This window comes from Lissotriton helveticus, chromosome 1_1 (assembly GCF_964261635.1).
Source record: "Lissotriton helveticus chromosome 1_1, aLisHel1.1, whole genome shotgun sequence".
NCBI lineage: Eukaryota > Metazoa > Chordata > Amphibia > Caudata > Salamandridae > Lissotriton > Lissotriton helveticus.
Window position 1 is genome coordinate 113328012 of NC_136057.1, and position 27878 is coordinate 113355889.

Consider the following 27878-nt stretch of genomic DNA (forward strand, 5'->3'; position numbering starts at 1 on the left):
GTGGGTCCCAGGCACTCCACACCACTTGGAGTCAAGCTAGCCGGGCTGAAGAGAGGTGTTACCTCGAAACCGGTCCGGTCCTCGGATACTTGATTCCGTTCTGGGAAGGACATGGCTTCTGTAGTTTGGACTGGACTGTTCCCATGGGGCAACAGGGTCAGAGCTGATTTGCATATCGCCATTGTCTAACCCAGGGTGGTGTGGAGTGCAAAAAAACGATGGATTTGGGCCCAGATCTTTTGACTGGGGGAGTGTGTGACATTGATCACCATTCAGTCCATCACTTGTTGTTTTTACCCAAACAAGTGAGGCATCATTTTTTTTCAGGAGACCGAGGGGAACGTCAGGTGGTAGGCAAATTGTGCCAGCATGGTGTACCCACACAGAACTGTGAGAAAAATTTAATTTTTTTGCGGCGATCCCCAAGCTGAGATCCACTCGATTCTACCCTTTTCAATGATACCTCTCTTGTCTGCGGGGCGCTAGAGGGCGCACTGCGGAATGGCTGGCTGCTGAGTCGGCTCCGCCGGACGGGCGCGTCTGCTTGGTCCCCTTGATCCCCTCGATCCCCGAATCCTGCGCAAATTAGCTGAATGTGAGTCTGACGGCCCCGGCTCCAAGATGTGGAGATATCAGCCAGAAGATTAACGGAGCGCCGGAGTACTCAGCAGATAACCGAGCGACACTGCGAGACTGGACAAAATGGCGGCGCACGACCGTGACGACCACGTCTGAAAACGAGCGATGTCGCCCACAGACACTCACAGGGCTGACCCCAACCCGCAGCGCTAGCAGCGTGGTTCAGGAGCAGGCGAAAACCAGGTACGATATGCCTGTGCTGCAAGGGCTTATTGCAGCGGACACTGTGCGTTCCAGGAAAACCAACATGGCGGCGGCGGTGGAACGCATGATCGGCGACCCTGCTCCGGGCACCGCCAGCCCCCCGCAGCAATAACCCAGCGTGAGACCGGGTGGGGAAGCGCCGCACTACATAACAGCAAAGGCGGGAAAGAGAGTGCGGCGGCTGGGGGTGCACTGGGGAAAGTAGCGAGGTGCGGGGCTTCACAACGCTGCTACGTACTGCCACAAACAAAAAAACAAAAAAAAAGGCGCGAACCTGAACCGCCGTCCACCACGGGTCCGTAACTGGCAGGCAGGGGAGTACCCAGGCGATGGCAAGATCCCACAGTTAATGCGACGCCACGGGGCACACCTGCATCGAGCGCGGAGCTACAATATGCGTGTATATGACTGAGTGGAACGTCTGATGTATAGATCTACAGCGCAGGGGGCGGCTAGTGCTCAGGTACGGCGCACACGGACGACGACCAAGCCAGTGACTCCCACAAGCTCGCAAGTTGCTAGCCCATCTGCATCTCCGGGTGAGATGGGCAAGCCAGACAAGCAGCAGTCGAAGCTGCCCTTCGAGGCAAGAAAACAAACGGTAAAATCAGGAGCTAATCAAGAGGCGGACAGTGGCCAGATACTGGGGGACGGCGCCGGCATGGAGGAAGTACTACGGGCTATCCAGCAGAGTCTGCAGGATATGAATAACAAAATGGACAATGTCGTGGCAAGGGTGGACTCCCTGTCCACCAGGCTGGAAAATCACGAAGAGAGACTGGTGGAGGCAGAACAACGGATCTCCTCGGTGGAAGACCAATCCAGAGACCTCACGACAACACACAGCGCCATCGAAAAGACCCTGGAGACCCTGAAGGCAAAGGTGGAGGACCAGGAAGCGAGGTCCCGCCGCAACAACGTACGCATCTCGGGCCTGCCGGAATCCACCAACACCGGCAGGATGGAGACGTACGTGGAAAACATGCTGAAGGATATATTCGGAGCTGCAAGTTTCTCCGACGTCTTCCTGGTCGAACGCGCACATCGTTCCCTGGCCCCCATCCCAAAACCAGGGGCTGCGCCTCGAATAATCATTGCCCGAGTGCTCAACTATAGGGACAGAGATACTGTACTAAGACTAGCGAGGGAAAAAGGCGCCATTACTCATCACGGCAACTCACTAGAGTTTTATCCAGACCACACCATGGCGGTGCAGCAGGCAAGAAAGGAGTTTGCTCCAGTGAAAAAGAAGCTTCGCGAGATGGAAATTGGATATGCGATGCTATACCCAGCAAAACTTAAAATCCTGACGGATGGCAAGCCGGTGTTTCTCACGACGGTGCAAGCTGCGCAGGAGTACGTCAAGACCCTCACCAAGCGTCGGAAAGATCGGGAGAATGCGGCCAGAATGAGCGACAACGACTAACGACGGGATGGCTGGCCTATGCGTAACGCTGGATTGCTTCTTCGAGGATGGCTCCAGGCGGCGGACGTTGAATTTGGAGCGAGACTGTACTTTGCGCTTCACGAGGCTGAGGTCATTGCTGCTGGAGAACATTGGAAGGGGGACATGCATGGCAGTTACGCAGTGAGTACAATTGGGGAGCGTAGTTGTAATACCCACACCCGTGCTTGGTGTGTCACCTGACTAAGAACATGCGGCCGGCAGGCTGTCCTAAATGCGCTGTCTATGTGCAGCCCCGAGACACTGACTATGAGGGCGAAAGGCACTGCCTGTATTCCCTTTGCGGCCTCGAAGGGGGATGGGGGAGGAAAAGACTGTCATAAATACATGCGGGGGGATGGGAAGGGGAGATGGAGAGGAGGAACATTTTGATGATAACAATATGCAAAATCGCGCCCGTCCACATCCACTTTGTGGATGGAGATGTGTGCTTCGGGCGACACCCCCAGGAGGGTGTACCCCACAACAAGTTTATTCCCAGTTCTAAAGTTCGGGGGGGAATGGCTTTGGCAAAGTTTGGGCGCTGAAGTGGGTGGTGGGGGGGTAGGGAAGCTGAATATGTTCCATATGTTTGCACTGTGTCTGAGAAGCATTGCGACCTCTTTTGTTGCCTGTACTATTAATGTTAAAAGCGCGCTTTTCCTCAGGTGGGTACACAGCACACGCGGCACACGGATAAACCTGTTCACATGTTAATGGCACGCGTTGACACACTCAACTTCCTCACATGGAATGTCAGGGGGCTGGGGAACCCAAGAAAGAAAAGGCAGATGTTCGCATACCTTGACAGGCTTAAGGTGGATGTGGCATTTCTGCAAGAAACACACATGGCACCCACTTCCACATCCAGGCTGGGGAACAAATGGGCGTAATCCGCCACTGGCTCATATTACTCGACATACTCCCGGGGCGTCAGCATTTTGATCAAGAAAGGGACTCACTTCAATATCAAAGACACGTACACTGACGCAGGGGGACGTTATGTCATAGTGGTGGGCGAGGTGAGACAGCAAAAAATGGCACTAGTGAATGTGTATGGCCCGAATGTGGATGATGCAGGTTTTTTTGAAAGGTTATGGCACATAATAGCAGATATACAAGCAGACAATGTAATCTGGGGGGGGGACTTCAACGTCACACTTAGCGAAGGGCTTGACAGGGCACCGCACGCACTTGAGCAACATACCAAGGCAAGGGAAATGCTGCTGGACGCCATATCTGATTTGCACATAAGCGATGTGTGGCGGGTACTGCACCCAGGCGAACAGGTGGCTACACACATCAATGCGGCGAATAGGAGCTGGTCCAGACTGGACTACTGGCTAGCCACACAGGACGTCCATACATGGGTAGAGCAGATAACACATCTCCCGAGAACACTGTCTGATCACGGCCCGGTCCTCCTAAGGTTACGAATCCCACACTATGTCCCGCCGCCCTACACCTGGCGATTTAATGCGCAGGCTTTGCGAGATCCCCTATACGTTGATATAATCCTGAAAGCAATTACTGACTATTTTGAGCTGAATGCCCCCACTACGGAGGACCCGTGCCTTCTATGGGAAGCTTTTAAAGCAACAATTCGGGGCGTGTGCATTTGCACATCAGCAGGTATATTAAAAGATATCCGTCACCAGCTTCAGAGGAGGGAGGAGATGCTTCGGGAACTGGAACAGCGATACACAAAACCTGGGGACAAGGCATTACTGAGTGACATTCAGATACTACTGTTGGAATACAACGCATTTGCTGAAGATGAGCTTAAGTACATCTTCAAGAGGACAACGGCTAGGAGATATGGGGAAGGGGGCAGGCCGGGCAGAGCTCTGGCGGAAAAGATTTGCTCTGGTAGGGCGCCACAACATATAGCGACTATACAAACTAAACATGGCACACGTGCACACGACATACCGACAATTATGGGTGAATTCAGAGAAACATATGGGGCACTGTACGAGGCTAGGGCTCAAATACCACGGGAGGAAATATTGGAATACATGGCCGACATAGAGCTCGCCTGGCTGGCAGACAGTCACAGGGAATATTTAGCGAGGCCTCTCACGACACAAGAAGTCATAGATACTATCAAAAGACTCCCAAATGGCAAAGCACCGGGTCCGGATGGTTTCGTCATAGAATTTTATAAAGCATATGCGGACAAGCTAGCGCCACACCTGGTACATCTGTATGAAGCCGCGCACGAAGCCCAAACACTTCCACCATCCATGAGAGAGGCGTTGATTATCGCTCTTTTGAAACCGGGCAAAGACGTAGAGCACTGCGATTCCTATCGCCCCCTCTCATTGATCAACGTTGACACTAAGATACTGGCAAGCATACTAGCGGACCGACTGAAGCCGCTCATGCCGATGTTAATAAGACCGGACCAGGCAGGTTTCATCCCGGATAGGTCTACCACCCACAACACTCGCACACTTTTTGCTCTGGCACATTACTTGGCCCCGACTACCAAAGCGGTTGCTGTCTTGTTGGATGCGGCCAAGGCATTCGATACGATTGACTGGCCCTTCCTACACGCAGTTCTAATCCGAATGGGGTTCCCCCCATTGTTCATCGGCTGGATCACAATGCTGTATTCGGGCTTATCAGCCCGCATACGGGTGAACAAACATCTCTCGACCCCGATAGACATCAGGAGAGGCACTCGACAGGGGTGCCCTCTATCGCCAATGCTATTTGCTCTCATACTGGAGCCCTTGGCGTGTAAAATACGGCAGCACCACCACTATTCAGCTATTCAGTTGCCAACAAGACCCATACACATAGCCTTGTACGCAGATGACATGGTCCTCTACGTAAAAAACCCGGAGACGAACCTGAACCCGCTGCTGCGGGAATACATTAAATTCGGCCAATACTCGGGTCTCCGCATCAACTGGAGCAAATCCCTCATACTCCCGCTGACGGACGGTACCCAGCCCATAGCACTGGATTACCCCCTGGAATGGCAAGAGGAACCGACAAAATACCTAGGCATTTGGTTCCATCGGGACCCAGAACTGGTCATTCGCACCAACTACGGGAGAACCGTCTCAACGCTGACAGATAAGGTCAAGAGATGGACTGGGCTACCGCTCTCGCTTGCAGATCGACTCGCCATAGTAAAAATGGTACTCCTGCCTAAATTTTTATATCTTTTTAATAATATCCCTATCAAGCCTCCGGCGGAGGTGTTTCGCAACATAAAATCTCTCATGCTCTCCTTAATCTGGGCGGGGAAACAGGCTAGATTGGACCTGCAGACTATGACGCTGCCATATGATAAAGGGGGTTTCAAGGTGCCGGACATTTATTTATACTATCAGTGCGCGCAGGCGCAATTCGCGCATTATTGGTTTCATGAGATCCCATTTCTGACGCACGTTGCGGTAGAACAAGGAGAGGCTGATCCCATCCCACTGAAGAGTATATTAACGCACAAACGTCCCAGATTACACGGACACGACATTAACCCAGTGAACACCACGGTGGAAGCATGGACGACACTGAGTAGGATGGCACGATGCACACCACTCTATGCACCAACACTCCCTCTGGCTCACCATCCAGCACTGTCTGTCACACAGGAGCAGGTGGGGATGGACCTTCTAAGACGTGCTGGAATTGACACCCTAGGTGATTTATATAGAGACGGGCACTTTGTAACGCTGGATCAACTGACATACATACAAAATCCAACACTGTTGTTTAGTTTTAATTACTACAGATTACAGAGGGCGGTGAAAGAACACTATACGACATTCCCCGCAGAACCACAGGCTCTCGCACCGCTGACACTAGTGCTCACCACCCCACAGCATCACACTTGGTGTCTCGACTGTACCGCAGCGCGCAATCTAGCAAAGGGGGCAACACCACAAAAGCCAGGGAGAAATGGACCGCAGCACTGGGCGACGACCTCACGGAAGAGGAATGGGAGGCTTCCTGCATGCTAACGGGGATGCTGACACCTAACGGAAATCTTAGGCTGATTCATTATAAGTATTTACATCACATGTATCACACGCCTGAGAGACTACATAGATACGGACTGCGGGACAACTCCAACTGTACTAGGTGCGGACAGGAACACGCAGATTTCATACACTTAGCATGGCACTGTGAGGCGGTGGCGCAATATTGGGATCAGGTGGTGCAGACACTCAACACTATCTTGGGGGCCGCACTGCCCTGTACTGCCAAAGTCTGCCTCCTGGGGTTGGTACCACAACTGAGAGCGAGTCGGCGTAAACTATGTGTAATTGCACTACTAATGGCTAAGAGGAGAATATCCATACATTGGAACAGTACGCGGAAACCAAAGGTGAAAAACTGGCTAGAGGATCTGACCTATTGCAGAGACACTTTAGTCACATACGAGGAGGAGTTACCTATGGGGTCCCGCCCCAGAGACTTTTGGGAACCTCTCAGGCAATATCTAGTGTCGGTGGCTGCTGACGATGAAACATGCTGAGCGCTTAACTGTTACAGGTCATTAGCTACTCTGTGCAATACATGGTGTGGCAATGAGGGAGGGAGAATGTTGTGACACAGTGCTTTAGAGTTTTAAAGGGGGTTACTGTTTTGTTGTTGGGTCACTCCCCTGAGGTTACAGGGGTTGTGGCTGGAAATACTGAAAATGTGAGACTGATCAGGCATAAACACCGCGCTGATGCATTGTCGAACACCAAGCCTACACTGACACTAATAACGCGCCGCCGGACCTAGTGTTGTCGGCTGATGGGCTGTGTATGGATGAACCTCTGCTTTACTTGTATGAAACATGTACAGCCGGCCTTCACAGGATGTAGGCGATATGTTTGTAATATTCCTATGACAATGTGCAATAAATGTCTTACTCAAAAAAAAACAAAAAAAAAAAAAAATACCTCTCTTGTCTGCCTACGTGCTCCGGGTGAGATAGCTCCAGGAGCATGTAGGCAGTGAAAGTGAAATGAGCCGATCAGCAATTTTCACTTTCACTGTTGTGACTTCAGCACGCCATGCGTGCTGATTGTCAGTACACTGAAAAAAAGTGCCTTCGGCAGCTGGGAAAGCTCTTCACCAGCTCTCAAGGCTGTTTGCAGCAGAGGGATTTCAAAATAGTGGGCCTTGGACGTAACAGTTACTTCCTTGGCACCGGAGCGCAACAACCTTGGACGTAACCGTTACGTCCAAGGCATGGAAGGGGTTAGTAGATCTTGCTCTGACATAATGTAACTGGCAATGCTTCCCATCCATAATGGGCTCTACATATGCCATATATATTATGTAATTGATGTTCCCTGCAACCTGTATCACTCAAAGAGTTTCCACTTGTTGATGTTATACAAGAATATAAAATGCAATCAAATATTTATGAGATAGTGAGATGCAAACATACCTCCATCCTGCACATCCTGGGACTAGACTGCTGGAAAGAGATCGATGGGAAATGAGAATGGTTTGGAGGTGAGCAAAACACTGAAACATTACCTGAAAGAACAAATTAAAAAAATAGTAAGGAGAAGATAGAAGGATATTAGAAATGACAATAGGGACGAGCAAGAGAATGAAATAAACTCACTAGCCATGTGATTTTTTACAGAGCAAAAAAATAAAAAATGTTTTAAAAGTTTGCAAAACACTGGGAAAAAAACATAATTTAGAACCCATAGAAACTGAAAACAGAAAAGCCTATGCATCTTATTTTCAATGTGCATTATCAGAGAAGAGGACTTGCTACATGTGATGAAGCGAGGGTAGAAACAAAATTTTGTATGCCCCTTGTGAAGTCACTTTCTCATAACAATAATATGAACTAATCGTGTGGTTTGCAAAACTAACCAATCTAGATTAAAGTTGCACCAACACATGTACACGTGGGAAACTAATCTTGCCTATGTTGCAATCGTAATTAACTAATTTTGTGATATTGTCATGTTCCTAATTAATAAGCAGCTATTAAATTAATCGAATCCGGCATAAATGTGCTTTTGTTTACGTCTGTTTGTGGCCAAAACCTGGACATAAGTGAGTATATCACGCATAAATGTGCATTCTATTGCTAGGTAACAACTAACAGGGATACTTCAGTAAAAGAGGAGGTTAACAGAATGGGTTTTAATTCAATAATTAATAGTTATTTGTGTTTGTTTTGATAATAGTTCCCGAGTGGGCCTCTGAGGCCTTCTTGAAAATGGCAGCAGTTTGAGGCCTGGTAACTGAAGCAAAATGCGCAGGCGATGGGTTTGTAAGATGCTGCAGTCGGAAAAGAATGGCCTGTGCCTACGCTCTGTAGTTCAAGGACGATTAGCCCTGGAACCCTGAATGTCTGCCAACAAAATGGAAGTCCGTGTTGGGATCGTGAGAGTTTTTGTGAAACTATCGACTTAACGAACATAGACGAAGAAAACTTTAAAAACAATGGACGATTCAGTTTTTGCTGACTCTACAGGAAGTCATGGGGTGACATATTGAACATTTCGCTTTCCACCCCTTGGGAGAGCCAATCAGAACTTTGCTGGACCCTAGATGATATAAAATGTAGATAGTTTAGTTAGTGAAAAAGGGTCTAAAAGACTGCATCTGGATGATAGAAAAAACTCTCTTTTCTGATTTCATCTTTGTACCCTGACATGCTGTCAAACTGCTGATCGGACTCTGACACGTAATAACTCTGCCAGTTATATTTTAGGATTGGGACTTAGAGCGAGTAGAAATGGCACTTTTAGGCAAGGAAGGTAGTTAGGAAGGTAGAACAGAGTCCGGGGAACTATTATGTCTTTTGTTAATACCTATGTCCTTTGAATCTTATTAAATGTCATATTTTTCTTAACTCCATTCTGAGATTTAAATGTTAATCTTTTAATGTGTGAAATACCTTTTTTGAACTTAATCAGTTAGACTACGTGAATAAAATTTAAAGTCATGACGAGAGAATCTCCTAGAAATAAAGTTAGATTAAATGAAGAATTAAGCTGGTCTTGTTCATCCTTGGTCTAATTTTCCACTAGTAGATCTATCGCATGAGATAAAATGGTGGCGTGTCTAATAAAATTATCGTAGAAAATGAATACCATGGTAAGTGAATTTAAACTGCAGACGTACATATTGTAAATAGATAGGATTGATTTAGGCACTCCGCTATGATCCAGTAGCTCTCCTTTGAATCTCATCAATCAATGAAGAGAGAGAAAGTGTGTAAGTGAAATCAGTGTTATGGGCCCCACTGGTGAATATATGTGTAATGTGTGACTTCAGGGAAAGATGATGAGGTTTTAGAAATTATTTTTGGAGTAGCGCTGCATCAGTTACATAACTTGGTAGCAGAGTAGTGGTTGCTATGGAATTAGCCAGGATAATGTACAGAAAGAAATATACAGAAGTTAATGTATAGAATTACGACTAACATCTGTTGAATTCGTATTACGTTATATGTAGCCCTGAAAAGGCTTTAGAGGATTGCGTGAAGCTGGTCACTCTGTCTGCAGGCAGAGGAAGTGTGGCAAGTGAAGTCACACATCGCAGAGTCTGTTTAAAAAAAAGTAGTATTGTCGTATACTGCGGTGGTATCGTCGTATATCACTGTTTAGGGACTCTACGTGTGAAAGGATAAATGCATAGCGAGGACAGTCTATGAAGTCTTGGCTTTCAAGCATAGGGATTAATGTGTATCCTGGTTTAAAATTTAGCGCTGGGAGAGTAATAGAGCTTAACCCGAGCTTGAGTGAAGGGTAAGGTAGAGGAAGTGGTGCTACTTTATCGGCGACTGTAAAATTCTGTGATAGAGAAGAGGTAAGCGATGTCTACTGGAAATACAGAATACTCGTACGATTGAAAATCTATCACTTTGTTTAGCGAAACAGACGAATGGACGGGCTGGGCAGTGGGGAGGTTACTCTCATGTCCTTTGGCCAGATTTGCACCAGAGAGGGGACCCAATGGCTCCCTGAACTGGTTTGAGCTGGCGTATACAAGGAGGGCACCAAATGTGCCCTTCAAGCAGTCGGAGTGTCGCTGGCAAGCACCCCCACCCTGTCCCAATACACTAAACCCTGTCTGGGAGGTGGTCACACCACCCTGTGACAGGATACCTATTGTCTGCCTTCCCGTGCTCCAGCTTGGCTCAGCAGTAGGAGGTCAGAATCGTTTCTCAGGGCAGCAGCAGTCAAAGCTTGCTGTACGGTTCTGGACGGAAGGTACCAGGAGCACTGAGAGCCTACTGAAGGACCTTTACATTGCCTGGAATCCTACCTCCCACACTGTTTACTGTGTGGGAGGTATGATTCCTAACTCACTTGTAAGGGGAGAGGGTCAAACATAAGTCTCCACTATCCTGAACCCCCTAGAGTAATCTGTACACACATAAAGGGATAGGGAGAACCAAACAAGACAAAACAGACTCGAATAAGGCAAAAATAAATCTGTTTAGAAAACTGCCCTCACTCACACACAAATGTGGGTGACATGCTTAATCGTCGGGTCTGCTTGCAATACGCCTTGGCGTAGCCACGCTCAGGACGGAGCATAAGGGAGGGGAAAACAAAAAAACAGTACAAATAAACAGAAACGTATACAAAACAACACAAATGTGCCAGAAAACTTATAACACGGTGAATGTCACCCTGTGACTGGGTATCGTGATAGAACAAAGTGCAGAATGGGAATTGCTTAAAACTGGCTCATGGATACCCTCATGAAACTTTATTTATGGGTTCCACGACCAGGATTAAAATATAGAAGGATGGGCAGTGTTTTAAAGAGAATTCAGGATCCCAAAACACCCCTCCCTAGACTACTTGTGCCAACATGTTTCGACGGACTTACTGTGCCAAAAAATACACTGGTCACCCCGGTCTTCTTCAGGACGTCTATCCATCCCAGTCCTAGCGTCCACCTCGCCGAAGTCCGGCTGGTAGAAAGAATATGCTGGATCGGGAATCGATCAAACACGTATGGAGGAGAGTCCCACCATCGAGGGAAAAAAAATTCTACAATAAAGCACGACCAATAATAGTAAGCTTCCATGTCTTGTGCCATGGCATTCATATAATATCTCAATACTATCCCCAAAGAGTATATAAGATATCTGCAGCTGCAATAATACGCAGCACTTCTCTGTGACAATTTTAGATCCACTTCTCACCCTACCTGCCGTACTACAGTTGAAATTTTATATACATTTTGTAAATGGGGGTGCACACCTGTTATTTTCTTATTTGAAACCAAAATCTTGAATGGGGTGCAACAACTAACTAGAGCTTTCAACTCTAGTGGCTAATTGAGTTTGGTTATTACAAGCAGCGTGGCCTGACTTAGTTGCGCACAGTTTTCCATCAAATCCCAAAAAGTTTTTAGTTAGGGCGATCTCCGCCAGATGTTAAACAAAGGATCTGGGCGTCTGACCACTCTTCCGCATATAGGATATCTTCCAGTACCCTTAGAGTTTCCCTCTGCGGAATATAACTAAAAACTTTTTTGAATTTGATGGAAAACTGTACTTGCAAACCCATGGTACATCGATGGGTAGTGTCTTTGCGCCAAGTTTGGCGGGGTTGTATGTGGGGGCCTTTGAGCATACAGTGATTTTTGATACCACCTGCCCTTGGGGATCAAACTTGAAGTTGTGGCGTCGTTATATTGATGACGTTTTGGTGGTGTGGGAGGGTGATGAGTCATCTGTTGCCCTCTTCTTGGAGTGGCTCAATCTAAGAAATCCCCTCCGCCACTTTACCTCGACTGTCACCAAAACAAGCTTACCCTTTTTGGATTTATTGATAGAACCAAAAGGAGGGACGCTACAGACCAAGGTGTTCCACAAACCCACCGACAAGAATGCACTATTTGGCATTTGACAGTTTCCATCCTAAGTCCCTTAGGGACAACTTGCCAGTGGGTCAATTCTTCCGTATACGCCACAATTGTACAGAACGGGCAGATTTTACAGCAGAGGCAGACCTTTTATCCTCGAAACTCCAATACAGGGGTGTTAGAAGCGGCTGTCTCTAGTTGGCAGAGGTATACACTTCTGACAAATAGGGACACACCTTTTCTAGTCAGGGCAAGGGGATCACACACTTAGATAACCCCTGCTCACCCCCTTGGTATCTTGGCAAAGCAGACAGGCTTATCTCAGAGGCAGTGCGTTAAGCATTTATGACCACATACAGTAATAAAGTGAATACACTACAAATGGACACAACACAGTAGTATTATAAAAATAAGGATTTTTATATAAGGCTTAGCACAAGACCAAATAACGACAAAAATATACCACAGTCTTAATAAATACTCTTGGAAGGAAAAATAATAGTTCAAGCACGGTTTCTTCTTAGCACAAAGTCTTTAGTATCAAAAGCAACTCTTCTTCTTTAAAACACAGTTCTTGGCAACAATGTAACCCACACGGGAGTCACACGACGTCGAGGCAAAGTTAATCCAAAGGTTCGGCGTCGACCGCGAGGAGCGCTACGTCGAGCCCGGAGTCGCACAGACCCCAACAACACAGTACCTTGGAAAAGTGAAGCACTCGATCAGCGGCGTCGAGATGTCCGGCGTCGCGTCTTCGGCGTCGATCGGGCCTCGGAGTCGGGGCGATCTGCAGCGGCGTCGACCGAAGTCAGGCAGGAGCAGCGCTCACGAGGTGAAGCAGGATACGGCGTCGTCGATGTCGATGTTGCAAGAGTGAGCAGCGCTCACGGCGTCGAGAGGGCTCGATGTTGATGCGATCAGCAGCGGCGTCGACACAGGGTCACTTGGAGCTGGAGCCGAACTCGCTACTCACCGGCGTCGCTACTGGCGTCGATCGGGCCCGGCGGCCGGCGTCGAAGGTGCGGGACACTGGAGCCGTTACTCACGATGTCGAGCTGGATTCGGCGACGTCCGTCGGCGTCGAGATAGCTGGATTCTTCAGAGGTGCTGGATTTCAGGTTCCAGCAACAAGCACTTTCAGCAAATCAATGAAGTCCTTTAACCCTGTGACTTCAACAGGAGACTGGCACTTCTTCCAGCCCTTGGAGATTTTCTTGAGCAAAGTTTGAGAGTACACACTCAGTTCCTCTCTCCTGGTTCCTTGGCAAAAATAAAGAAGCAACTGCAGGATTCCCCCAACAAACAGCACTCTGGCAGAAGGGGTAGGCAGTCCTTGGATCAGCAGGCTTCTTGTCCTTGGTTCAGGTTTCCTTGTCAGAAGTGATCTAAATTCTTGGTTCAGGGGTCCTTCTCTTATACCCCTTTTTGGCTTTGATCCCTTTGTCCATGCAGGGGAATTTCCCCCATCTTGGGTTTGTTGTGGGTGTTGCCAGGCCGAAGCACCTGGCCTATTCACTGGACAGGGCAGAGTCCTCAGCCGCCCAGCAGGAGCGGAGCCAGCATTGTCACTGGCAGGGGCAGGGCCATCAGTTGCCCGGCAGGAGGTGGGCCAGGAAAGTCCCAGGCAGGCACAGAGTCATCAGCCGCCTGGCAGGGGAGCAGAGCCAGCATTGTATCAGGCAGGGCAGGCTATCAGGAGCTACTCTTCCCCTACTCTCAATGCAAATGCCCCACTCATCCCACACTGACTCATTCAGACCTCTGGAGCCACCCAGCTCCTGTCACACGCACACCAGAACCAGCAGAGACCGGTAGATAGTTAGACAAGAAAATAGCTACTTTCTAAAAGTGCTATTTTCAAACACAGAGTCCAAAAACCATCCACCCAAACGGATGCGTTATTAAACCCTGAGTTCAGGGATACCAAACTCGACATTGCACCATGCTCCCCGAGCCCGCTAGGATTATAGCATTAATAATCCTGGCAGCCCATTCTAACTGATGGAGAGCAGGTAACCTTACAATAGTGAAAAACGAATATGGCTGCAATTCACTATTAGGACATGCCAACCTTGTCAGGCTTGTCCTACCTTATGCTTACAATGCACCCTACCCGTGGGCCTACCATAGGGGTGACTAACATGAAGTTAAGGGAAGGTTTAGGGACTGGCAAGTAGGTGTACTTGCGCAGTCCTCGTGACAGTCAGACTGCACGCGGTCTAGCAATGGTAGACCTTCAGACATACTTTTACGAGGCCGCTCTTGTGGGTGGCACAACACGTGCTGCAAGCCCACGAGCAGCATTTGTATTTACAAGCCCTGGCACTCTTGGTGCACGCTACTAGGGACTGATAGTAAACCAAATAAGCCAAACATGGACGTCAATCAATACAGCAATTTCACATAGGGAGCACTTGCACTGTGGCACTGATCAGCAGTGGCACAGTGCCCAAAGCAATATACCAGCAAAACATCGTAAACAGAGGAGGCAAACAGAAAAAATGGAGGAGAGACTCATGCCAATGATGCCAGGTCTAACACGTGTCCCCTCCAGCTGAAATGTGGGGAGAACTACCCTTACCCTAGGGAGTCCTCATCACTAAGGCGGAAAAATCTGGACAGACCATCAGCATTGGCGTGATCTGTGCCAGGGCGGTGTTCCACCGTGAAGTCCATCCCCTGTAGGGAAACGGACCACCTCAACAGCTTTGGATTCTCACCCCTCATCTGCATCAACCATCTGAGGGGCCTGTGGTCTGTCTGAACCCGGAAGTGAGTCCCAAACAGGTAGGGTCTTAGCTTCTTCAGCGCCCAGACCACAGCAAATGCTTCTCTCTCTATCGCACTCCACCTCTGTTCCCTGGGAAGTAACCTCCTACTGATGAAGGCTACAGGTAAGTCTCGGCCTTCTTCATTCACCTGGGCTAGAACAGCCCCCACGCCATGCTCTGAAGCGTCCGTCTGGACAACAAATTCTTTAGAAAAGTCGGGTGCCTGGAGTATGGGTGCTGTGCACATTGCAGTTTTCAGGGTGTCAAAGGCCGTCTGACAGGCGTCAGTCCAGATCACAAGTCGTGGCTGCTTCCTGGAAGTCAACGAAGTCAAGGGGTGGACAATGTTACCATAATCTTTGACGAACCTCCTGTAGTAACCCGTGAGACCCAAGAAGGCTCTCACCTGAGTCTGGGTTTTGGGCGGTGCCCATGCCAGGATGGTATCAATCTTGGGTTGCAGGGGGGCCACCTTGCCTCTCCCCACTTGGTGCCCCAAGTACACCACTGAACCCTGCCCAATCTGGCACTTACTGGCTTTGATTGTGAGGCCTGCTCTGCGCAGGGCCAACAACACTTCCTGGAGGTGGCGCAAGTGTTCCTCCCAGCTGGCGCTGAACACTGCGATGTCGTCCAGGTAGGCGGCACTGAAATCCTCCAGCCCAGCCAAGACCTGGTTGACCAACCTCTGGAAGGTGGCAGGGGCATTCTTCATCCCAAAGGGCATAACCCGGAACTGGTAGTGCCCATCTGGTGTTGAGAATGCTGACCTCTCTTTTGCCCCATCAGTCAAGGCGATCTGCCAATACCCAGACGTTAGATTAAACGTACTGAGGTACCGGGCAGCCCCCAACCGATCTATGAGCTCATCAGCTCTGGGGATGGGGTGCGCGTCGGTCTTGGTGACTGAATTGAGTCCTCGGTAATCCACACAGAACCGAAGTTCCGGTGAAGCACCAGGCGCTGCAGCCTTTGGGACCAAGACCACTGGGCTGGCCCAAGGACTGCTAGAGGACTCAACCACCCCTAAGGCAAACATTTTGGAGACCTCCTCCTTGATGTATGCTCTGACCTTGTCAGTCACTCTGTAAGCCTTGCGCTTGACAGGAGTGCTGTCCCCGGTGTCCACATCATGGACACACCACTGAGTGACACCAGGAATCAAGGAAAACAGATCAGGGAATTGTCCCAACAGTTGGCGACAATCCTGCTGCTGTTCAGGGGTCAGTGTGTCAGAGAGGACAACACCATCCACTGACCCATCTTGCTCTTTGGCATACAGGAGGTCAGGAAGAGGCTCACTCTCCTCCTCCATTCCAGCATCTGTAGCTAGGAGCATGCCCACTTCGGACCTTTCTAAGTGGGGCTTTAAACGGTTGACATGCAGGACCCGCAAGGGGTTCCTGGGAGACTCCAAGTCCACCATGTAGGTGACATCGCTCTTTTTCTCCACAACCTTAAATGGTCCAGTCCACCTGTCCTTGAGCGCACAAGGTTCCACAGGGGACATGACCCAAACTTTCTGACCAGGCTGAAGCTCTACCAGAGTGGCCTTCTGGTCGTACCACCGCTTCATCTCCTCCTGGCTGGCCTCCAGATTTGCCTGAGCAAGATCTCTGAAGCGCCTAGTCTGGTTCCTGAAGGCCAGCATGTAACTGTATACATCCTGGGGAGGTTTCCTGGGAGCTTGCTCCCAGCCTTCTTTGACCAGACTCAAAGGTCCTCTTACCGGGTGTCCATACAAAAGCTCAAAGGGGCTGAACCCTAGAGACTTCTGTGGCACCTCACGGTAAGCAAACAGCAGGCATGGCAAGAGGACGTCCCATTTACGCCTCATTGGTTCTTCAAGACCCATAATCATGCCTTTAAGGGTACGGTTGAATCTCTCAACCAACCCATTACCTTGAGGGTGGTAAGGAGTGGTGAACTTGTAGGTTACCCCACACTCCTTCCACAGAGACTTCATATAGTTGGAAATGAAGTTGGTGCCCCGGTCTGACACCACCTCTCTGGGGAACCCCATTCGGGAGAAAACACCCATCAGTACCCGTCCCACCACGGGGGCCGTCACTGTTCGGAGAGGGATGGCTTCCGGGTACCGTGTGGCATCGTCCACCAAGACCAGGATGAACCTGTTGTCCAGGGCTGTCTTGGGGTCCAGGGGCCCAACAATGTCAATCCCCACCCGGTCAAAGGGGGTACTGACCACGGGAAAAGGTTGGAGGGGAGCCTTCTGCTTCCGCCCGCTTTTCCCACTTGCCTGGCAAGTTTGACAGGTCTTGCAATGGACATCTGTATCCCTTCGCATCTGAGGCCAATAAAAATGGGTGACAAGCCTGTCATAGGTCTTGTCCTGCCCCAGATGTCCAGCTAAAGGAACGTCATGAGCCAAACCCAGTAGGAAGGCTCTGAAGCGCTGGGGTACCACCAGCACACGGGCTGACCCAGGCTCAGCAGCCTTAGGCTCGCTATACAGGAGATCGTTCTCCCAGTAAACAAAATGTGACCCTGACTGATCACCTGAGGTTTGGGCTGAGGCCTGCTGCCTCATACCCACAAGAGAAGGGCACACTTTCTGTTCTGCACAGAATTCCCCCCTGGAGGGACCACCATCCTGCTGCCAGTGGGTCAGCTCGGGCAGGTCTCCCAGTTCAGCAACTTGTTCACGGGTGGGTTCCAGGGCATACCCCTCAAGGTCTGCCTCCTCCTGGACCACGGGAACTATGGGGGACGGTTTCCCGCGCCCCCTGCCTCTTCTCTTCACAGCTGGGTCCTGGGCCATACTTTCAGGCTCCAGAACCCCATCAACACCGTTACTTGCTGTCATTGATCGAGTGGTTGCACACACCCACTCTGGCACACCCAACATTTTCAAATGTGTCTCCCTCTCCACCTTAGCCCAAGGGGAGTCTTCCAAATCGTTGCCCAGGAGACAATCAACAGGCATGGCGGGCCTCACAGCAACCTGAAGAGTACCTGAAACTCCCCCCATTCAAAGGGAACCTGAGCTACCTCACAAGCTCTCTGGGAGTTGTCAGCAGCTATCACAGGGTAGAATGCGTGGGGAACCACCTGCTCTCTGGACACCAAGTGACACTTGACAGCTGTCACACTCGTTCCGGTGTCTCTGAGAGCTTCCACTCTATGGCCATTAATGGTCACCCACTGCCTATATTTCTTAGTGTTACTAGGCAGAGGGGGTGGAGGGACCATTTCCATGTCTCCTAAAGAGACCAGGGACATCTCTGCGGGACCCTCCCCACCATGGGCAACCATCTCCTCCCCTCCCAGGGCTACACTCGCCAACTGACAGGGAGCTGCACGTGGTGGTGCAGTAGAGTTCTTCAAGGGACACTGGGGATCATAAAACCGGTGTCCCACCTGCTTACAAGTGAAGCAGGTCATTGGGCCCCTACGAACAGGTTTACCTGTCGGGGCCTCTGACTTCTTCTCTGGGGGAGGCTGGGAACCCTTCCCTTGGTTCCCTTGGGGATTACTTTGGGGCCCTTTCTGGAACTCCTTCTGTTTACCCTTGTCCCCCCCACTCTTCTGCTGGGGACCCTGCCCACCTTTGGCTGAGTCTCCCACTGGACCCTTGTGGACCCTGGTACTGACCCAGCAGTCCGCCTCTTCAGCAAGTTTTCTAGGGTTAGATATCTTGCTATCAATAAGGTGCTGGCGCAGCTCTGGAAAACAGTTATTAGACAAGTGCTCCCAAGCAAACAAATCATAAAGAGCATCATAACTTTCCACTTTGCTGCCCTTTACCCAACCATCCATGGCTCTGCAAAAATATGACACATATTCCACCCACGTAGTACCAGGCAACTTCTTACATTCTCTAAAGGCCTGTCTGTACTTTTCTGGGGTTAGGCCATACCTTAACATTAAAGCATTCTTCATATGAGTATAAGACATCCTATCCTCAACAGGCATGTCTAGCAGGGTATCTCTTCCCTCATTCACAAAGCGACCCCACAACCCCGCTCCCCAATCCTTCGCAGGGACCCGGTGGGCCAACAATGCTAACTCATATGCTTTAAACCATTGACCAATATCCTCATTCTTCTGAAAATCTTTGATCACATCTTTGAGAAAATAAAACCTACTTTCTGCAGGCACAGATGGGATGCTGCCACCAGAGGGATTCAATTCTAACTCTTTAGCTTTGAGCTCCAACTCCCTCAACCTGGTATCACGCTCCAAAGCTAACTTCTCTCTTTCAAACTCTAACCTTTTGATCTCCAGATCAGCTTCTCTCCTGCCTCTTGCATTCTCTAACTCCAACTGCCCATCTATCTTAAGTTTTGCCATTTCCATGTTGTATGCTCGCTCCTTCGCCCTTTCTTCTCTTTCTTCAGGAGAAAGACCTTTGGAGGAAACACTGCTGCCAGGAGGGGAGGGGGGTCCATTCACTGGCACCTCCTCTTCCCCTTCCCCTGTCGGTACCACCACCGGATCAGAGGAATCTCTGGCCTCTAACCAGGCCTGCAATGCTTTAAGAAAATCTTCCTTAACTTTGAGGCCTGTTGTAGGAACTTTAAATTGCTTGCAAAAGGATTTCAGCTGCTGTACTTTGTAATCCTTTATCTTACTCCTATCAAACTCCTCCACAACAACAGGGGTAGTGACTCCGGCATCACTCATGGTCAAAACTGGCAGTTTCAAAAATCAAGCTTCAGGAAATTTGGAGAACAAAAATAGAATATCCAACCAAGTAGATTGTGGATGCGCTATGGTCTGCTTTCACTATGTAGCACACACTAATCACTGCACATGGGTCATAAATGCAAAGTTCAAATCCTCACCGCTGACCCACCAATGTTAGAAGCGGCTGTCTCTAGTTGGCAGAGGTATACACTTCTGACAAATAGGGACACACCTTTTCTAGTCAGGGCAAGGGGATCACACACTTAGATAACCCCTGCTCACCCCCTTGGTAGCTTGGCAAAGCAGACAGGCTTATCTCAGAGGCAGTGCGTTAAGCATTTATGACCACATACAGTAATAAAGTGAATACACTACAAATGGACACAACACAGTAGTATTATAAAAATAAGGATTTTTATATAAGGCTTAGCACAAGACCAAATAACGACAAAAATATACCACAGTCTTAATAAATACTCTTGGAAGGAAAAATAATAGTTCAAGCACGGTTTCTTCTTAGCACAAAGTCTTTAGTATCAAAAGCAACTCTTCTTCTTTAAAAACACAGTTCTTGGCAACAATGTAACCCACACGGGAGTCACACGACGTCGAGGCAAAGTTAATCCAAAGGTTCGGCGTCGACCGCGAGGAGCGCTACGTCGAGCCCGGAGTCGCACAGACCCCAACAACACAGTACCTTGGAAAAGTGAAGCACTCGATGATCAGCGGCGTCGAGATGTCCGGCGTCGCGTCTTCGGCGTCGATCGGGCCTCGGAGTCGGGGCGATCTGCAGCGGCGTCGACCGAAGTCAGGCAGGAGCAGCGCTCACGAGGTGAAGCAGGATACGGCGTCGTCGATGTCGATGTTGCAAGAGTGAGCAGCGCTCACGGCGTCGAGAGGGCTCGATGTTGATGCGATCAGCAGCGGCGTCGACACAGGGTCACTTGGAGCTGGAGCCGAACTCGCTACTCACTGGCGTCGCTACTGGCGTCGATCGGGCCCGCCGACCGGCGTCGAAGGTGCGGGACACTGGAGCCGTTACTCACGATGTCGAGCTGGATTCGGCGACGTCCGTCGGCGTCGAGATAGCTGGATTCTTCAGAGGTGCTGGATTTCAGGTTCCAGCAACAAGCACTTTCAGCAAATCAATGAAGTCCTTTAACCCTGTGACTTCAACAGGAGACTGGCACTTCTTCCAGCCCTTGGAGATTTTCTTGAGCAAAGTTTGAGAGTACACACTCAGTTCCTCTCTCCTGGTTCCTTGGCAAAAAAAAAGAAGCAACTGCAGGATTCCCCCAACAAACAGCACTCTGGCAGAAGGGGTAGGCAGTCCTTGGATCAGCAGGCTTCTTGTCCTTGGTTCAGGTTTCCTTGTCAGAAGTGATCTAAATTCTTGGTTCAGGGGTCCTTCTCTTATACCCCTTTTTGGCTTTGATCCCTTTGTCCATGCAGGGGAATTTCCCCCCATCTTGGGTTTGTTGCGGGTGTTGCCAGGCCGAAGCACCTGGCCTATTCACTGGACAGGGCAGAGTCCTCAGCCGCCCAGCAGGAGCGGAGCCAGCATTGTCACTGGCAGGGGCAGGGCCATCAGTTGCCCGGCAGGAGGTGGGCCAGGAAAGTCCCAGGCAGGCACAGAGTCATCAGCCGCCTGGCAGGGGAGCAGAGCCAGCATTGTATCAGGCAGGGCAGGCTATCAGGAGCTACTCTTCCCCTACTCTCAATGCAAATGCCCCACTCATCCCACACTGACTCATTCAGACCTCTGGAGCCACCCAGCTCCTGTCACACGCACACCAGAACCAGCAGAGACCGGTAGATAGTTAGACAAGAAAATAGCTACTTTCTAAAAGTGCTATTTTCAAACACAGAGTCCAAAAACCATCCACCCAAACGGATGCGTTATTAAACCCTGAGTTCAGGGATACCAAACTCGACATTGCACCATGCTCCCCGAGCCCGCTAGGATTATAGCATTAATAATCCTGGCAGCCCATTCTAACTGATGGAGAGCAGGTAACCTTACAATAGTGAAAAACGAATATGGCTGCAATTCACTATTAGGACATGCCAACCTTGTCAGGCTTGTCCTACCTTATGCTTACAATGCACCCTACCCGTGGGCCTACCATAGGGGTGACTAACATGAAGTTAAGGGAAGGTTTAGGGACTGGCAAGTAGGTGTACTTGCGCAGTCCTCGTGACAGTCAGACTGCACGCGGTCTAGCAATGGTAGACCTTCAGACATACTTTTACGAGGCCGCTCTTGTGGGTGGCACAACACGTGCTGCAAGCCCACGAGCAGCATTTGTATTTACAAGCCCTGGCACTCTTGGTGCACGCTACTAGGGACTGATAGTAAACCAAATAAGCCAAACATGGACGTCAATCAATACAGCAATTTCACATAGGGAGCACTTGCACTGTGGCACTGATCAGCAGTGGCACAGTGCCCAAAGCAATATACCAGCAAAACATCGTAAACAGAGGAGGCAAACAGAAAAAATGGAGGAGAGACTCATGCCAATGATGCCAGGTCTAACACGTGTCCCCTCCAGCTGAAATGTGGGGAGAACTACCCTTACCCTAGGGAGTCCTCATCACTAAGGCGGAAAAATCTGGACAGACCATCAGCATTGGCGTGATCTGTGCCAGGGCGGTGTTCCACCGTGAAGTCCATCCCCTGTAGGGAAACGGACCACCTCAACAGCTTTGGATTCTCACCCCTCATCTGCATCAACCATCTGAGGGGCCTGTGGTCTGTCTGAACCCGGAAGTGAGTCCCAAACAGGTAGGGTCTTAGCTTCTTCAGCGCCCAGACCACAGCAAATGCTTCTCTCTCTATCGCACTCCACCTCTGTTCCCTGGGAAGTAACCTCCTACTGATGAAGGCTACAGGTAAGTCTCGGCCTTCTTCATTCACCTGGGCTAGAACAGCCCCCACGCCATGCTCTGAAGCGTCCGTCTGGACAACAAATTCTTTAGAAAAGTCGGGTGCCTGGAGTATGGGTGCTGTGCACATTGCAGTTTTCAGGGTGTCAAAGGCCGTCTGACAGGCGTCAGGCCAGATCACAAGTCGTGGCTGCTTCCTGGAAGTCAACGAAGTCAAGGGGTGGACAATGTTACCATAATCCTTGATGAACCTCCTGTAGTAACCCGTGAGACCCAAGAAGGCTCTCACCTGAGTCTGGGTTTTGGGCGGTGCCCATGCCAGGATGGTATCAATCTTGGGTTGCAGGGGGGCCACCTTGCCGCTCCCCACTTGGTGCCCCAAGTACACCACTGAACCCTGCCCAATCTGGCACTTACTGGCTTTGATTGTGAGGCCTGCTCTGCGCAGGGCCAACAACACTTCCTGGAGGTGGCGCAAGTGTTCCTCCCAGCTGGCGCTGAACACTGCGATGTCGTCCAGGTAGGCGGCACTGAAATCCTCCAGCCCAGCCAAGACCTGGTTGACCAACCTCTGGAAGGTGGCTGGGGCATTCTTCATCCCAAAGGGCATAACCCGGAACTGGTAGTGCCCATCTGGTGTTGAGAATGCTGACCTCTCTTTTGCCCCATCAGTCAAGGCGATCTGCCAATACCCAGACGTTAGATTAAACGTACTGAGGTACCGGGCAGCCCCCAACCGATCTATGAGCTCATCAGCTCTGGGGATGGGGTGCGCGTCGGTCTTGGTGACTGAATTGAGTCCTCGGTAATCCACACAGAACCGAAGTTCCGGTGAAGCACCAGGCGCTGCAGCCTTTGGGACCAAGACCACTGGGCTGGCCCAAGGACTGCTAGAGGACTCAACCACCCCTAAGGCAAACATTTTGGAGACCTCCTCCTTGATGTATGCTCTGACCTTGTCAGTCACTCTGTAAGCCTTGTGCTTGACAGGAGTGCTGTCCCCGGTGTCCAAATCATGGACACACCACTGAGTGACACCAGGAATCAAGGAAAACAGATCAGGGAATTGTCCCAACAGTTGGCGACAATCCTGCTGCTGTTCAGGGGTCAGTGTGTCAGAGAGGACACCCATCTTGCTCTTTGGCATACAGGAGGTCAGGAAGAGGCTCACTCTCCTCCTCCATTCCAGCATCTGTAGCTAGGAGCATGCCCACTTCGGACCTTTCTAAGTGGGGCTTTAAACGGTTGACATGCAGGACCCGCAAGGGGTTCCTGGGAGACTCCAAGTCCACCATGTAGGTGACATCGCTCTTTTTCTCCACAACCTTAAATGGTCCAGTCCACCTGTCCTTGAGCGCACAAGGTTCCACAGGGGACATGACCCAAACTTTCTGACCAGGCTGAAGCTCTACCAGAGTGGCCTTCTGGTCGTACCACCGCTTCATCTCCTCCTGGCTGGCCTCCAGATTTGCCTGAGCAAGATCTCTGAAGCGCCTAGTCTGGTTCCTGAAGGCCAGCATGTAACTGTATACATCCTGGGGAGGTTTCCTGGGAGCTTGCTCCCAGCCTTCTTTGACCAGACTCAAAGGTCCTCTTACCGGGTGTCCATACAAAAGCTCAAAGGGGCTGAACCCTAGAGACTTCTGTGGCACCTCACGGTAAGCAAACAGCAGGCATGGCAAGAGGACGTCCCATTTACGCCTCATTGGTTCTTCAAGACCCATAATCATGCCTTTAAGGGTACGGTTGAATCTCTCAACCAACCCATTACCTTGAGGGTGGTAAGGAGTGGTGAACTTGTAGGTTACCCCACACTCCTTCCACAGAGACTTCATATAGTTGGAAATGAAGTTGGTGCCCCGGTCTGACACCACCTCTCTGGGGAACCCCATTCGGGAGAAAACACCCATCAGTACCCGTCCCACCACGGGGGCCGTCACTGTTCGGAGAGGGATGGCTTCCGGGTACCGTGTGGCATCGTCCACCAAGACCAGGATGAACCTGTTGTCCAGGGCTGTCTTGGGGTCCAGGGGCCCAACAATGTCAATCCCCACCCGGTCAAAGGGGGTACTGACCACGGGAAAAGGTTGGAGGGGAGCCTTCTGCTTCCGCCCGCTTTTCCCACTTGCCTGGCAAGTTTGACAGGTCTTGCAATGGACATCTGTATCCCTTCGCATCTGAGGCCAATAAAAATGGGTGACAAGCCTGTCATAGGTCTTGTCCTGCCCCAGATGTCCAGCTAAAGGAACGTCATGAGCCAAACCCAGTAGGAAGGCTCTGAAGCGCTGGGGTACCACCAGCACACGGGCTGACCCAGGCTCAGCAGCCTTAGGCTCGCTATACAGGAGATCGTTCTCCCAGTAAACAAAATGTGACCCTGACTGATCACCTGAGGTTTGGGCTGAGGCCTGCTGCCTCATACCCACAAGAGAAGGGCACACTTTCTGTTCTGCACAGAATTCCCCCCTGGAGGGACCACCATCCTGCTGCCAGTGGGTCAGCTCGGGCAGGTCTCCCAGTTCAGCAACTTGTTCACGGGTGGGTTCCAGGGCATACCCCTCAAGGTCTGCCTCCTCCTGGACCACGGGAACTATGGGGGACGGTTTCCCACGCCCCCTGCCTCTTCTCTTCACAGCTGGGTCCTGGGCCATACTTTCAGGCTCCAGAACCCCATCAACACCGTTACTTGCTGTCATTGATCGAGTGGTTGCACACACCCACTCTGGCACACCCAACATTTTCAAATGTGTCTCCCTCTCCACCTTAGCCCAAGGGGAGTCTTCCAAATCGTTGCCCAGGAGACAATCAACAGGCATGGCGGGCCTCACAGCAACCTGAAGAGTACCTGAAACTCCCCCCATTCAAAGGGAACCTGAGCTACCTCACAAGCTCTCTGGGAGTTGTCAGCAGCTATCACAGGGTAGAATGCGTGGGGAACCACCTGCTCTCTGGACACCAAGTGACACTTGACAGCTGTCACACTCGTTCCGGTGTCTCTGAGAGCTTCCACTCTATGGCCATTAATGGTCACCCACTGCCTATATTTCTTAGTGTTACTAGGCAGAGGGGGTGGAGGGACCATTTCCATGTCTCCTAAAGAGACCAGGGACATCTCTGCGGGACCCTCCCCACCATGGGCAACCATCTCCTCCCCTCCCAGGGCTACACTCGCCAACTGACAGGGAGCTGCACGTGGTGGTGCAGTAGAGTTCTTCAAGGGACACTGGGGATCATAAAACCGGTGTCCCACCTGCTTACAAGTGAAGCAGGTCATTGGGCCCCTACGAACAGGTTTACCTGTCGGGGCCTCTGACTTCTTCTCTGGGGGAGGCTGGGAACCCTTCCCTTGGTTCCCTTGGGGATTACTTTGGGGCCCTTTCTGGAACTCCTTCTGTTTACCCTTGTCCCCCCCACTCTTCTGCTGGGGACCCTGCCCACCTTTGGCTGAGTCTCCCACTGGACCCTTGTGGACCCTGGTACTGACCCAGCAGTCTGCCTCTTCAGCAAGTTTTCTAGGGTTAGATATCTTGCTATCAATAAGGTGCTGGCGCAGCTCTGGAAAACAGTTATTAGACAAGTGCTCCCAAGCAAACAAATCATAAAGAGCATCATAACTTTCCACTTTGCTGCCCTTTACCCAACCATCCATGGCTCTGCAAAAATATGACACATATTCCACCCACGTAGTACCAGGCAACTTCTTACATTCTCTAAAGGCCTGTCTGTACTTTTCTGGGGTTAGGCCATACCTTAACATTAAAGCATTCTTCATATGAGTATAAGACATCCTATCCTCAACAGGCATGTCTAGCAGGGTATCTCTTCCCTCATTCACAAAGCGACCCCACAACCCCGCTCCCCAATCCTTCTCAGGGACCCGGTGGGCCAACAATGCTAACTCATATGCTTTAAACCATTGACCAATATCCTCATTCTTCTGAAAATCTTTGATCACATCTTTGAGAAAATAAAACCTACTTTCTGCAGGCACAGATGGGATGCTGCCACCAGAGGGATTCAATTCTAACTCTTTAGCTTTGAGCTCCAACTCCCTCAACCTGGTATCACGCTCCAAAGCTAACTTCTCTCTTTCAAACTCTAACCTTTTGATCTCCAGATCAGCTTCTCTCCTGCCTCTTGCATTCTCTAACTCCAACTGCCCATCTATCTTAAGTTTTGCCATTTCCATGTTGTATGCTCGCTCCTTCGCCCTTTCTTCTCTTTCTTCAGGAGAAAGACCTTTGGAGGAAACACTGCTGCCAGGAGGGGAGGGGGGTCCATTCACTGGCACCTCCTCTTCCCCTTCCCCTGTCGGTACCACCACCGGATCAGAGGAATCTCTGGCCTCTAACCAGGCCTGCAATGCTTTAAGAAAATCTTCCTTAACTTTGAGGCCTGTTGTAGGAACTTTAAATTGCTTGCAAAAGGATTTCAGCTGCTGTACTTTGTAATCCTTTATCTTACTCCTATCAAACTCCTCCACAACAACAGGGGTAGTGACTCCGGCATCACTCATGGTCAAAACTGGCAGTTTCAAAAATCAAGCTTGAGGAAATTTGGAGAACAAAAATAGAATATCCAACCAAGTAGATTGTGGATGCGCTATGGTCTGCTTTCACTATGTAGCGCACACTAATCACTGCACATGGGTCATAAATGCAAAGTTCAAATCCTCACCGCTGACCCACCAATGTTAGAAGCGGCTGTCTCTAGTTGGCAGAGGTATACACTTCTGACAAATAGGGACACACCTTTTCTAGTCAGGGCAAGGGGATCACACACTTAGATAACCCCTGCTCACCCCCTTGGTAGCTTGGCAAAGCAGACAGGCTTATCTCAGAGGCAGTGCGTTAAGCATTTATGACCACATACAGTAATAAAGTGAATACACTACAAATGGACACAACACAGTAGTATTATAAAAATAAGGATTTTTATATAAGGCTTAGCACAAGACCAAATAACGACATCTCCCCTGCCTTGAAAGCCCTGCATTGGCCCTGCCAACGCTATTCCGAGGACACGGCAATACTTCCACTAAACGTCTAGGCAGACCGCAATGTTTACCTTTGTTCCCCTGCCCCGGCTGTCTTTCCTGCTGCACGCCAACACTCAGCGAAGTTCGGGGGACCACTAGCACCAGCATTCCCCCTGTGGCACCGGTCTGTGACGCCATCAGCAAGCGTCAGGAGGTGCTTGGAATTCAGAGTAGGACTCTCGCACTGCGGGACGCACGCGGGCATGCGCCTGGCGAAGCTTGGGCCAAGGGCGGGGCCATCCGAGGCCGTCAAAGGCCAGAGGAGGCTGGGCTGGGCCTGCTCTCTAACCCCTAATCCCTGGGACCCGTATTTAAGGTACTGTGGCTATGTCCTCCAGATTGCTAGACCTTTGAAATTGTCCTTTCTTTTATTGGCACCCAGTTGGCACAGTGTGTATCAAAATTGACTCTGGACTGGGAACACTGAAGC

At 50.3% G+C, this 27878-nt stretch overlaps 1 protein-coding gene across 1 annotated transcript in view; it reads right to left on the reverse strand.

Moving 5' to 3' along the window:
* Window positions 1-27878, reverse strand: part of LOC144762767 (uncharacterized) — a 599563-nt gene that overhangs the window by 559169 nt on the left and 12516 nt on the right. The window contains exon 2 of the mRNA XM_078648047.1: window positions 7692-7783. The gene's annotated coding sequence lies outside the window, so the exon portion shown is untranslated. The remainder of the gene's footprint in view (window positions 1-7691; window positions 7784-27878) is intronic.